At 41.0% G+C, this 12,785-nt stretch overlaps 1 long non-coding RNA gene and 4 other non-coding genes across 8 annotated transcripts in view; all 5 read left to right on the top strand.

The window, feature by feature from the left end:
* The window catches only part of LOC148778125 (uncharacterized), a 45,649-nt gene that overhangs the window by 27,372 nt on the left and 5,492 nt on the right, over positions 1–12,785 (top strand). For 2 of the 4 annotated variants that reach the window (XR_016037289.1, XR_016037286.1), the window contains exon 4: positions 7,808–8,080. The exons of the other annotated variants lie outside the window; for them this stretch is intronic. This is a non-coding gene — a long non-coding RNA (uncharacterized LOC148778125). The remainder of the gene's footprint in view (positions 1–7,807; positions 8,081–12,785) is intronic. 4 annotated transcript variants of the gene reach the window in all.
* Positions 4,961–5,032, top strand: TRNAE-CUC (transfer RNA glutamic acid (anticodon CUC)). Its single transcript has one exon. It is a non-coding gene; the product is annotated as a tRNA-Glu (tRNA).
* TRNAG-UCC (transfer RNA glycine (anticodon UCC)) lies at positions 7,342–7,413 on the top strand. The gene has a single exon. It is a non-coding gene; the product is annotated as a tRNA-Gly (tRNA).
* Positions 8,206–8,277, top strand: TRNAH-GUG (transfer RNA histidin (anticodon GUG)). Its single transcript has one exon. It is a non-coding gene; the product is annotated as a tRNA-His (tRNA).
* Positions 9,297–9,369, top strand: TRNAK-CUU (transfer RNA lysine (anticodon CUU)). The gene has a single exon. It is a non-coding gene; the product is annotated as a tRNA-Lys (tRNA).

The following is a 12,785-nucleotide window of genomic DNA, read 5'->3' as shown; positions in this document are numbered from 1 at the left end:
AGTAAACTGGCATATTTGTTTTGGTCTGCTGCTGAGTTTGCTGTTCTGTTTCATTGATCTGATGTTTATTTTTCTGCCAATACCATACCATCTTTAGTGATGTAGCTTTTTAATAAACCTTAAAAATGGATGAGCTTATTCTTCCCACTTAATACTTTTTCAAAACATGTTTTAGCTATTTTAGTTCCTTTGCCTTTCCATACAAGTTTTATAATAATTTCATCTATGTCTACAAAAAAAATCTTGCTAGGATTTCCCTGTTACTAAGTTTTGAATTGTGGCAAAATACATAAAACACAAAGTTCACAATTTTAACCATTTTAAAGTGTACATTTCCTTGGCATTTAGTACCTTGGAAATGTTATGCAACCATCACCATTATCTAGTTCCAGAACGTTTTCATCACCCCAAAAGGAAGCCCTGTTCCCACTGTGAAGTCATTCCCCAGCTTCTGGCAATGACCGCTTTCTGTCTCTATGGATTGGTCCATTCTGGACATTTCATATAAATGAAATCATATGTGGTCTTCTGTGTTGGCTTATTCCACTTAGCATGTCTTAGAGGTTCATCAAAGTAGTAGCATGTTAGTACTTCATTCTTTCTTTTTTTAAAATGTCTAATATTTATTCATTTGACTGTGTCAGGTCCCAGCTGTGGCACACAGGGTCCTCGCTGCATAATGCAGATCCTTCATTGCAGTGCACTGGCCTCTCTAGTTGTGGCACCAGGGCTTAGCAGCTGTAAGGCATGTGAGATCCCAGCTCCCCAACCAGCAATCAAACCCATATCCTCTGCATTGCAAGGCAGACTCTTAACCACTGGACCACTAGGAAAGTCCCTTCATTCTTTCTTATGTCCAAATAGTATACCATTGTATGTAGATACTGCAGTTTGTTTATCCATTTATTCATCAGTGGACACTGGGACTATTTCTACCTTTTGGCTATTGCGGGTATCATGCTGCTATGAGTGTGCATGTACAAGTATTTGTTTGAGTACCTGCTCTCAATTCTTTGGGATCTATACCAAGGAGAGAAATTACTGGATTGTATTCTATGTTTAACATATTGAGGACCTGACAAACTGTGCTCCACAGCAGCTGCAACATTTTACATTCCTGCCACGAGTAGATTAAGGTTTCAGTTTCACCTTATCCTCACCAACACTTGTTATTTTCCATTTTTAAAAATTATAGCCTTTCTGGAAAGTGTGAAGTGGTATCTTACTGTGATATATTTGCATTTCCTTAATGACTAATGGCATTGAGCATCTTTTCATATGCTTGCTGGTCATTTGAATATCTTCTTTGGAAAAATTAAATTCAAATCATTTGCTCATTTTTAATTGAGTTGTTTGTCTTTCTGTTATTGAGTGGTAGCCTCTTCATTCTTAAAGGATATTTTTGCTGGATATAGGAATCTGGGTTGACAGTCTCCTTTCAGTGCTTGAAATAAATTGTGCCACTTCTGGCCTCCATGGTCTTTGAAGAGAAATCTGCTGTCATTCAAATTGCTTATCCCTTGTAGGCAAGGTATCATTTTTCACCACTTTCAAGATTTTTTTCTGTTTTTAGTTTCCAGCAATTTGATGATGATATGTCTTGGCATGAATTTGTTTGGGTTTATCTTCTTTAGGGTTTGCACAGTTTCTTGAATCTGTAGGTTTGACTTTTGCTAAATTTGAGGAGTTACTTATTATTTCTTTTAGTACTTTTTTTAGTCCTGTTCTTTTTCTCTACTCCTTCTGGGAATCTGATGACACAAATGTTAGATCTTTTGTTAAAATCCCACAAATACTTGTGGCCCTGCTGTTTTTTAATTCCATTTTCTCTGTTGTTCAGATGGAGTAATTCCTGTTTGTTTTTTTTATCTTTCAGTTCACCAATTCTTTTCTCTGTTCCCTCCACTCTGCTGTTGAACCCATCCATTGAGAGTTTTTGTTGTATTTTTTAGTTATAAAATTTCTGTTCAGTTTTTCTTTATATTTTCTATTTCTTTGCTGGAACTTTCTAATTTTTCATTTGTTTCAAGCATGTTCATAATTGCTTGTTGAAATATTTTTATGATGACGGCCTTAAAATCTTTGTCAGATAATTCAGCCATTTCAATCTTCTAGATATTGTCTGTTTTCATTCAATTCAAGATCTTTCTTATTGGTATGATGAATGTTTTTTAATTAAAGCCTGAACATTTGGGACCCTGGATCTTATTTAAACCTCTGTTTCAGTTGGCTGCTTCTGATACTAATCAGGTAGAGGAAGTGGTGGGTGAGATGCCTTGTGAAAACCACATAGGTGTAGAATTCCAGGTTCCCCACTTGGTCTCCATTAACACCTGAGGAGAGGGGTTCCTCATTACTGATGGACAGGAGTACGAGTTCCAGCTCCCCACATGGCCTCCACTGATACTGCAGGATACGAATGCCTTTGTTATCAGCAGATGTTGGTGAAAGTACCATAAAAGTACCATGTTTCCTCTGATAGAAATCCGGCAGGGAAGAGGAGGAATACTTCCTTACAGGCCTGCTGAGAATGGAAATCTAGGTATCCCATTCAGTCTTTGCTGGTGTGAGTTGATGTGGACCACAGTTCTTTCTGTGGCATTTGGCTGGAATAGAGCAGTTATTATCTAAAAGTTTTTTATTTTGCTAGGCTACCTCTTTTCCAGTCCTTTGACTAGAGAGAGCAGGCTTTTGTTGTTACTGTTTTGGTTTTGTTTGGTTTTATTTGCCTGCATCCATTGCATTTCCAAGTTGCCAGCTTCTTCAGCTCCAAATCTTGGATATATAAGGCACTAAGAAAACCCAGGGAAATCATCACTGTGTGGTTCCTTGGGCTCTGAGACCCCTTGCTAGTCTGCCTCTTTCTATTTTTCAGAGTCTCATATGTTTGTTCTGTATGAAATGTCCAGGGTTTTTAGTGGTATTAGCAGGGAGAACAGAGGAAATACATCTGCTCAATCTCCTCTGATCCATTCTCTTTTATTCATTTGTTTATTTGGTTTTCCTCTAGATTGTGAGCTCTTTACGTGTATTTTTGTATCTTCAGTACCTACTCTGGCACATAATCTGTAAATGTTTGCAAAAAGGAAAAAAGAAAATAGAACATGGAATGAAGTAAATGAATTGCACTCCCCCTCATTCATCTTTAGGTGTGTGGTGTCAGGAAGGAGGAGGCTTAATCCTATTCTGAATGATGAGATTTCTCCTGGTGCTTTGAAGTTGAGAAAGGAGGCTTGCTCCAAGCAAGAGCAAATACTTCAGTACTTCCCAGTTTTTCATGTTACTGAAAATTACCAGCAGGTGGCAGAATAACTGATGAAAGTAGACTATTGACCAAAACATAAGGAGGCTGATTTCCTTTGTGACATAGAAAAATAAAATGGATTGCCTTGTACCCACCCTGGATACAATTCCAAAATGTTACTCTGAGAGTTAGATTTTTTTTTCCAGCATTTGAATACAGGTAGCTGCCCAGTGGGAACAGAGATGGAGTAAAAGAAAGTGGGCTTTGTTGGGTTCCTTGGTGACTTGTGACACCAGGGTTACTTGGGTTTTGTGAAAATAAATGTCTAGTGTTTAGTTACTCTTCTCCCGAGGAAAGTGTGGATTGGATGACCGGAGGATTGACACTTTGTTAACACAACTCTTTAATATTGACACTTCAAAAGCAAAACAAAGCAATAAACTCTCCATAAACATCTGGCATCCTACCATTCATTTTTTCTATCAGGCCTTGCTGATTTTTGCTTCAATTTTTTAGTTCTCTTTTTCATTTATTATCAAAAGTGTTTTCTGATCTTAAATCGTGGGGGTTGCTTTTTAAACTTTATATTTGAACTTATGTGCAGAGAATTAATCACAGTGCAGTCTTCTGACCAAAAAACGTCTGAGAGGAGACTTGATTGTCTCTTTCATTTTTGGCTTTCTCAAACTTTTATTTTGGAAAAATATCAAACGTACAAAAATTTAAAATAATACAATTTCAATTATCCTTCACCAAGATTCATTTTTAACATTTTGCCATATTTTACTTTATCTCTCCTATAAAGTTAATTTGCATACATTGAGGGGTATGGTTTTTAAGATTCCTTCAGTCTAGGTTATGCACTCCAGTTTTCTTTCTCCTCTCTTCCTCTCTTCCTTCTTCATATTTGAAATTTTTGAAGCTCCAAAAGTCTTCTCTTAGTCTCCCACAAGTGAATTATGCTCAGATCCTGCTGACAACCAATCACCCATAGGCTGAATCACTTTTACTTGTCTGTAGTGTTGCAGTCCATGGGATCGCTGAGTTGGACACGACTGAGTGACCTCACTTTCCCTTTTCACTTTCACACATTGGAGAAGGAAATGGCAACCCACTCCAGTGTTCTTGCCTGGAGAATCCCAGGGACGGTGGAGCCTGGTGGGCTGCCGTCTATGGGGTCACACAGAGTCGGACACGACTGAAGTGACTTAGCAGCAGCAGCAGCAGCAGCAGTGTTCGCTTTGGTCAAGAGTTTGGCCTAAATTCACAAGCGATTAAAAACAAAAACAAAAACCTGCTATAGGACCTCTATATTCCTTAAGGAAAAATTCCTGGGAAAGCCCAGCTAGGGGCTTTTACTTTTCTGCTGATCGCAATTCAGCAGAAAATCCTGCAAACACGGGAAGCTGAGAGTTTCCTATTAGTCTTTAGATCTTTTCTCCGGACATTTGTTTTTAATTTTGGAAATTGCGATCGTGTGCATAGGATCCTCACTTAGCTCTGGGAGCCAAGTTGGAGCGTTCTTTTCGGGGTTTTCTACTAACAGAAGAAAAAAGTCGTTTTTTACGAGGAAAAAGTAGTTTCGGCGTGGGGAGGGCCCAGTAGTGAAGAATCTCAAAATCTAGATAGCTGGAAGAACACACGTCACGGAATGGATAAGCAGAGACACACATTGAATTAGCCTCATATACTCATATCTGCAAAAGTTCGCCACCGTCCCTGGTGGTCTAGTGGTTAGGATTCGGCGCTCTCACCGCCGCGGCCCGGGTTCGATTCCCGGCCAGGGAAGCACTCGTTTTTTCTCCTGAGCTTTCTCTACTGAATACTTTTAATGATTAACTTCGTTTCTTCTACTCAGTTCCCACATGGGTGACTTTTAGCTGAAACATAGGAAATACAGAGAACATAAAAAATGGCCTAGAGTTCTACCCGATTTTGAAATACAAAATGTAATAATGCTCTGCTGCTGCTCTACATACTGTTTTATTACAAACTATTTTTAAAGTTAATATATTTCTAACACTTTTCAGTGGAAATAAATATACTTAAGCAAAATCATATTTTCTTTCAATTTAATTATTTAATTTCTGTAAAGGTAATATAGTCACATGGTTTAGGATTCAAATATGCAAAAGGGCATAACTATTAAACCTAATTTTCACCTCTGCGTTCTAGTTTTCTTCTAATAAGGCAGTCAATAGTAAGTTTTGTAATTATATTGTAGTGTAAGTATACTATAAATATAAAATATAAATTTATTCTAAATGCAAGTACATGCATACATATATATCTAAATATGTTCCTCTTTCTTACACATATGATAGCAATCCATGCACACTTTTCTGAACTTTGCCTTTTTCACTTAACATATATTTTAAAAAATAGTTCCAGATTACACATGAAGACCTTCCTCATTCTTTTCTATGGTACATAGCATTCCATTGTATTGAAACTCCATAATTAATGGAACCAGCTTCCTATTGATGACACTTAGGATGTTATTCTAATCCCTTGCCACCATAAAAATAATCTTCTACATGTCATTTTGTCATCATTAGTCGCTAAATCGTGTCTGACTCTTGTGACCCCATGGACTGAGGCCTAACAGGCTCCTCTGTCCAAGGGATTCTCCAGGGCAAGAATATTGAAGTGAGTTGCCATTTCCTTCTCCAGTCATTTTGTACATGTATAAAATAAATGTCCAAGAACTGAAATGCTGGTTCAAAAGATATGTGCATTTGTGCTTCCAGGTCCTATCAATTTATACTCCCACCAGCAATGTACAATATAAACATAAAAAAAAAAAAAAAGCTCATGTGGGTTTTCATCAAAATGAATTTGATCAATTGTGTTTCTGGACTTTTAGGTTTTTGTCCTTAAAATTTTGGCTTTACAAATAACACTTTAATGAACATCTGTGTAAATACATCTTTGTCTATCCTTGGATACTGCTTTCTGATAAACTCATAGAAGTGGAATTACCATTTCATATATTAGATGGATTAAATAAATATAAGAACTGAAACAAAAGTAGTGGATAATTATCATATTGGGCTGGAGAAGACTTTTTCAAGATAAAAACAAACACAGAAATAAAAACTGACAGTTAAAACTACATAAAAACAGAAAACTGCCCATCTGAAATCCTATAAATAATATTAAAAGACAAATGGCAAACTAGCATGTCAGTCGGAGAAGGCAATGGCAAGCCACTCCAGTACTCTTGCCTAGAAAATCCCATGGATGGAGGAGCCTGGTAGGCTGCAGTCCGTGGGGTCGCTAAGGGTCGGACTCGACTGAGCGACTTCACTTTCACTTTTCACACATTGGAGAAGGAAATGGCAACCCACTCCAGTGTTCTTGCCTGGAGAATCCCAGGGACGGGGGAGCCTGGTGGGCTTCCGTCTGTGGGGTCACACAGAGTCGGACACGACTGAAGTGACCTAGCAGCAGCAGCAGCAGCATGTCAGTAATATATACATATAATACCAATACCCAATAGAAAAAGTCAACCAAGTGTATGATTTAGTTCTCAAAACCAATACACATAGTAAAGTTTATGAAAAATGATCAACTTCAGTAGAAGTACAATAAATACAAGTTAAAATGAGACTCCAAATTTTGTTACACTTTCGTAAAAATAGAAAGATGATATCTAATTGACTGATGTAATTTGGTACACTTTGGGTGAGGTTGCGCCACACAGCAATTTGGCAATATGTATCCAAATCTTAAAAATGTAGCTTTTCAATAGCAAATTTACCTCTATGCCTTGTGCTGAGGAAGCAGTCTGAAACGTTTAACAATATATGTACAAAGAGAACACCCACATTAAGGCCTGAACTTGTCCGCTGGATTTCGGAGGCACGGTTCAAAAGACAATAGATAAGCTAAATCGATTTTCCTTAAACCTCTGAAACAACTAAAACACTACCACAAAATTTTTAATATACTCACAGAAGAAATCCTAGAGGTCTTCTTTTCCTTTTCGTCCTTTGGCTTTGTATTGAATATTTCTCAACATAAATCTCTGAACATGAAACAGAGGAAAATAATCAACTCCTCATAGGGAAATAAATCGGTTTTGTTCCTTGGGTGCGTTGGTGGTATAGTGGTGAGCATAGCTGCCTTCCAAGCAGTTGACCCGGGTTCGATTCCCGGCCAACGCATTGGTCCTTTCCTTTTATCAGGCCAAACAGAGGGAGAAAGATCTTTTGACCACCCATCTGTCCTCAAACTCTAAGCCTTCAGGGAGTTTCTAGCGAGAGTGTAGCTCCAGCTTTCTTGCAGCTACCAAGCCAAGCCTATCTGCTGGGTATGGCCTCTTGCTTCGCACCAGTTTCCAATAATTGTCCTTTGGCGGACCTTTAGGTAATGTCTGAAAAGGAGGCTGATTTGATTTGTTTTTCTGAATACTCCGAGGCGGCTTAGATTTACTGAAGAGTCAGCCCAAGAGTCCTTAGTTTCTGAGAGCGGGCACCAAGGAACGGTGAGGGAAGCAAGAAAAAAAAATAAAAGGGACCTCAAAACCTTTCGCAGCTCACCAACTCCGCTTCTCTTTAGGTTCCAACATTCAGGAAACAGAAACATCAGCTCCAGGGTACCAGGTGGAGGTGTAAATAGGCAAATGCTCTGGTTGCCTAGGCCGAACGCCTTCTCTTTCGCCTGGAGGAGAAAGAAAGAAGTGGTTTGAGGAAGGCGACTGGGGACGCGGTCCCCCGGCTGCAGACGACAGACCTCGACAGTGCGCCGCCGTCCAGCAGAGGGGGTGATATTGGTGCCGGCACCGCGGGATTCTGGGACCCAGATTCGGGTGTCAGGCCTGGCTTCGAAATTGTGAGTGGAAACATTTGGGATTTTATGTGCGAATAGCGCCAACTAGGCAAAGAAAGCTACAGTAAGACAGTGCTGTTTCAAAGGATATTAAATCCAGCTGCACTGCGCCGCTGCGAAGGTAGCGCGCCGTGATCGTATAGTGGTTAGTACTCTGCGTTGTGGCCGCAGCAACCTCGGTTCGAATCCGAGTCACGGCACGTGATTATAATTCGCGTCAGCAGTGTTTACTTTTCGAAAAGTTTTAGCGATTAAAAAAAAAGTTTGTAATCCACTTTTGCTCAACTGCACCGCAGAATATGCAGTCTGTGAATTAGACGAATAACTGTCTCACTCCGCGGAGCTCACTCTGCGGCTCGTCGACCTAGGCGAACATGACCAGCCCCGGCAGAGGCGCTTCAGGGCGGTGTGAAGCGCCTCGGAGCTGCGAGAAAAGCCTGCCTTCGTCTGAGCAGAGGAGACAGCTTTTCGCGGGTACTCGGGAACTCAGCACCTCTTCCAGAAGTTGGAGAAATGAACGTTTCGGAGAGTGGAGTGAAATCTCCCGTGAGCGCCCACGCCTGAGGCTCTGAATGCCATCCGACTTGAAATCTCAGTGTGGCTTTTACACGTGATGAATATGGTCTTGTACTCAGGTCACACGAAGTTTAGTATTTAGAAACAAAATCGTGCTCCAAATGAATAGTGAATTGGACCTATTTTCCGAGAGACGCGTCCGTCAGCGCCACCTCCACCTCACCCCCTGGTCCTAGTGGCTGAACCGGGAAAAGGGTTTCGGACCCGGAAGGAAGCAGAAGGCTCAGTGCCAAGGTTTCGGGAGAGCAGGTTCCCGCGCCCCTCCTGGTACCCGCGGCAGTTTGCGCCTGTCATACCCGTTCCCTCGCGCTTTTTCGCCTCCTCTTCAGTATTCCGGGTCCCAGACACCGGGTTCTCAAAGGAATTTGCTAACCAAAAGGTCTCTAAACTGGTCTAAAAGGAATCTGAAGAAACGTCAGGGTTTCAGGATTCGTGATTCCTGGGTCATTGGCAAGACCCCCTGGCCTCGCGCAGTCCCGTCACTATCGAAGCCTCGAGTTTTTTGGTGGCAAAGGCTTCCAGTGCATTTATAAAATCTTAGAGCCCGAGAATTCTTTCAAACTAAGTTGCGTGTTATCTTTGACTGTGCAGGTAGGCTTTTGAAAGAAACTATATGTCTGTATGAAAAGCGTTTTTCACTGGTGCCCGGCTAGCTCAGTCGGTAGAGCATGAGACTCTTAATCTCAGGGTCGTGGGTTCGAGCCCCACGTTGGGCGGCCTAGGTTTTTCTTTTTCCTACCCACCTTCGGTTTTATTAAATCTTCCTTTATTCGCTGCCAACCGAACCAGCAGCTTCTAAATAACTATTGCGGTCACTGCTGTTTTAAACTTCAGTAAACTATTCCAGAAATCGCCTTTATTTGCCCAAATTTCACCAAAAAGAGGAATCTGGGCTACCGATTCGAGCATCTCAGGTTGAGACCAGGGGTTCCTGATCCACGGCTCCCTGGACCCAGGTTCCTCCGAGGACCGAATCCGGGGCCCGCGAAGCTCCCTCTTTGTTGTGTTTCGACTTGCCCCACCTAGAAGACGTCTTAAGATAGGGGTCCCTAACCCTCGGGTAGCGGACCACTAGCGGTCCGCTGCCTGTTACGAACCGGGCCGCACAGCAGGAAGTGAGCTTCATCTGCTGTTCCCCACAGCTCCCCACCCTTCGTATTACCTCCCGAACTCCATCCCCGCACCCCGCACCCCCCTCACCCTCACCCCCACCCCAGCTGTGGAAAAACTGTCTTCCACGAATCTACTTCCTGGTGTCAAAAAGTTGGGGACTGCACTGTCTTAGGACACGACCAAACGGAAACACTTCCGTTCTCTTTTAGTCTGGGAAATTTTGGATGAGGTTTTGAAGTGCCTTCTTAGGTAGTTAAAATGTTCGCCGTTAGGTGCTAAGTAACGTGCCTTTGCTTTCTGGGTTTTGAAACGTCCATCAGCCTCAAAGGACTGATCTCCAAAAGAAAAAGAGGAGAGGGCCCAGGAAAAGAAGCTTAGGAGGAGGGACGCGGAAGAGCAAAGAAAGGGGGAAAGGATCGGGAGGAGCAAGGGTGAAGGCCTGGAGCGGGGCGGGTGGGCAGATTGCAGTGCTGTCAGTGGATGAATATACCAGGTCTGCCTGGAACGCTGCACGCAAGCTTTTTGAATTGGCTATTGATCGGTCATTTTGAGTTAACTATGGATCGAACTTTGCTCTCCCGGGAAGGCCCCAAGTTGTTTACGTTGTTCCGGCTAAATCTCCCATTCAGTGTTGGGATGGATGGTGTGAGTAAAGTCCGTTTTCAAGGTGAGGGGAAGCCGAGTTTGGCACCAGTCATCAAGTTTCTCCACCACAATGCGGACATTTCCTCTTAGTTCGTCATACAGATCTTCCCACTTCTCCAGAAGGATCATTGGCCAGTCCTGCTTTTTTTTTTTTAAGTTTGTAAATGTTTAGACTCCATTATATATGGAATCATCTCCAAAATCATCAATACAGTGGCCAATTATTCTCGAGGTATTGTGTCAAGACAAGCATCACCAAAATCACCTGGAAACTTGAGAAATGCAAATCCTCAAGCCCTACCTCAGACCTATAGATTCGGAAACTCTTGAGGTGAGCCCAACAGACAGACTCACCAGGTGATTCGGATAAATGCTCAAGTTCAGGAACAGTTGTATTAGAGCAACTTCCTTTCCTATCAACCAAAATGTACAATGTTCTTGGGTAGGATACTCAACATCAGAAAGATAACACCACTCCTTAACCTGGTGTCTGAATTTAACAGTTTTCATTAAAACGTCAAGAAATTTTTAAAAATTCAAACTGGATAACATATAATCCTAAAGTTTAAATGGAAAAATAACAAGCAGTAACTGTCAGGGAAATTCTTTTTTAGAAAGAGGAATGAGGACGGACTAACCCTACGAAATATTAAAATGCCATAAATTATAATGATTAAAGTGGTAAAATATCTTGTACGAATGAAACAGCAATCAATAGGACAGCATAAAGTCCAAAAAGAGACCGAAATACATAAAGAATTGTAATATAGTACAAAGAGGGACTGAATCAATAATTCTAATGAGCAGTTTTTTAATAACTAGGTAGCTGTCTGAGAAAAAAATAATGGTCAATGAATATCATACCCTTTGTGTGTTCAGTCGCTTAGTCTTGTCAGATTCTTTGAGACCGCATGGACTGCAGCCTGCCAGGTTCCTCTGTCCATGGAATTCTCCAGGCAGGAATACTGGAGTGGGTTGCCGTGGCCCCATCTAGGGGATCTTCCTGAACCAGGGATCGAAACCGCTTCTCCTCTGTCTCCTACATCTCCTGTATTACAGGCAGAGTCTTTACCACTGAGCCACACCAGGGAAGCCCAGTGACATCCTTTACATAAAAGTAAATTCCAAATTGATCAAAGATTTAAAATAAAAATGAAGATGAACATAAAATTCTTGTAGAAACATGAAACAATTATTTTGTTTTCTTGGTGTGTGTGTGGAAAAGGCTCTTCTAACTATGACACAGACTCAGTCCTAAGAGAAAATATTGATGAATTTCACTATATAAATGAATGGAATCTCCAAAAGAAAAGTCAAAAGACAAATGACAATTTGCGGAAGTATTTGCAACTCATATCATGTTTAAAACACTCCATTTTGAGTTAATGCTTCGGTGTATCAACGTCCTTCTCACAGGCTCCTTGTGAATGCACACACAAAAACAACTGAAACCTCTTGAAAAGCAACCCAGCTGGGACTCTAACTTTCCCCTCCTCTCTCCACTTCCCTGTCTCCCTGCTGCTCCCTCTTCCTCTTTCCTTCCTCTCTTTCTCCATCTTGGGTTGCTTTCCTCAGACCCCACTCAGGACCCCAGTGAAGGCTGCAGCCCACAGGCCCTGGCTGTCACTGCTCCCCCCTTGTTCAACTGAACACCCTGCCGATTGCGCTTCTGCATGGCCCTGCGCTTGCCAGCGGTGATCCCACTCTGGGACCTGTGAGTATAATAACCTTCTCTTCTGATTCTCCTCCCTTCCTGTGGCTGCACCAAATTTATCATACCATGCTGGTCATCTCCATTCTTAGAACACACATCATGTACAAAAGACTGATTTCCCTAATATTTACGAAACTATAAGCCAACAAAAAATAAACCAACAACCCAATAAAAATAGCAAACGTATAAAGAATAGAAAATGTAAAAGGCTATTGCCCATATGAGAAGATACTTAACATTCAACATTGCTATTAACAAAAGTAGTGCAATTTAAAACTAAGTTGAAATAACATTTTCAGCTATAAGAAATGGTAAATTTTTGAAGTTTAATATGTTAGAGAGTGAATAAACATTGTTAATAAGAGTGAATTGGTACAAGTTCTATAGGGTGCTTTTTGAGCAATATAAAAATTTTTCACAAACGTTTTTTTACTTCAGCAATCCACATTTAGAAGTTTACCCTACAATATACCTATACAAGTGTGAAATTGTGTACAAAGTTATTCAAGAAACACTTTTTATTAACTAAAAAACTGGAAATTCTCCAAAGGTCCATCACTTTGGGGGTGACTAAATGGCAATACAGCCACACAAATTAAGTATAGCTGTAGAAAAGAATGAGAAAGCTCTTGAGAGAAGACTTACAGAAATTGGTTATAA

This window comes from Moschus berezovskii, chromosome 4 (genome assembly GCF_049115385.1).
Source record: "Moschus berezovskii isolate FMDL1 chromosome 4, NW_MosBer_1.0, whole genome shotgun sequence".
Classification (NCBI taxonomy): domain Eukaryota; kingdom Metazoa; phylum Chordata; class Mammalia; order Artiodactyla; family Moschidae; genus Moschus; species Moschus berezovskii.
This window is presented reverse-complemented; position numbering and strand designations above follow the sequence as displayed.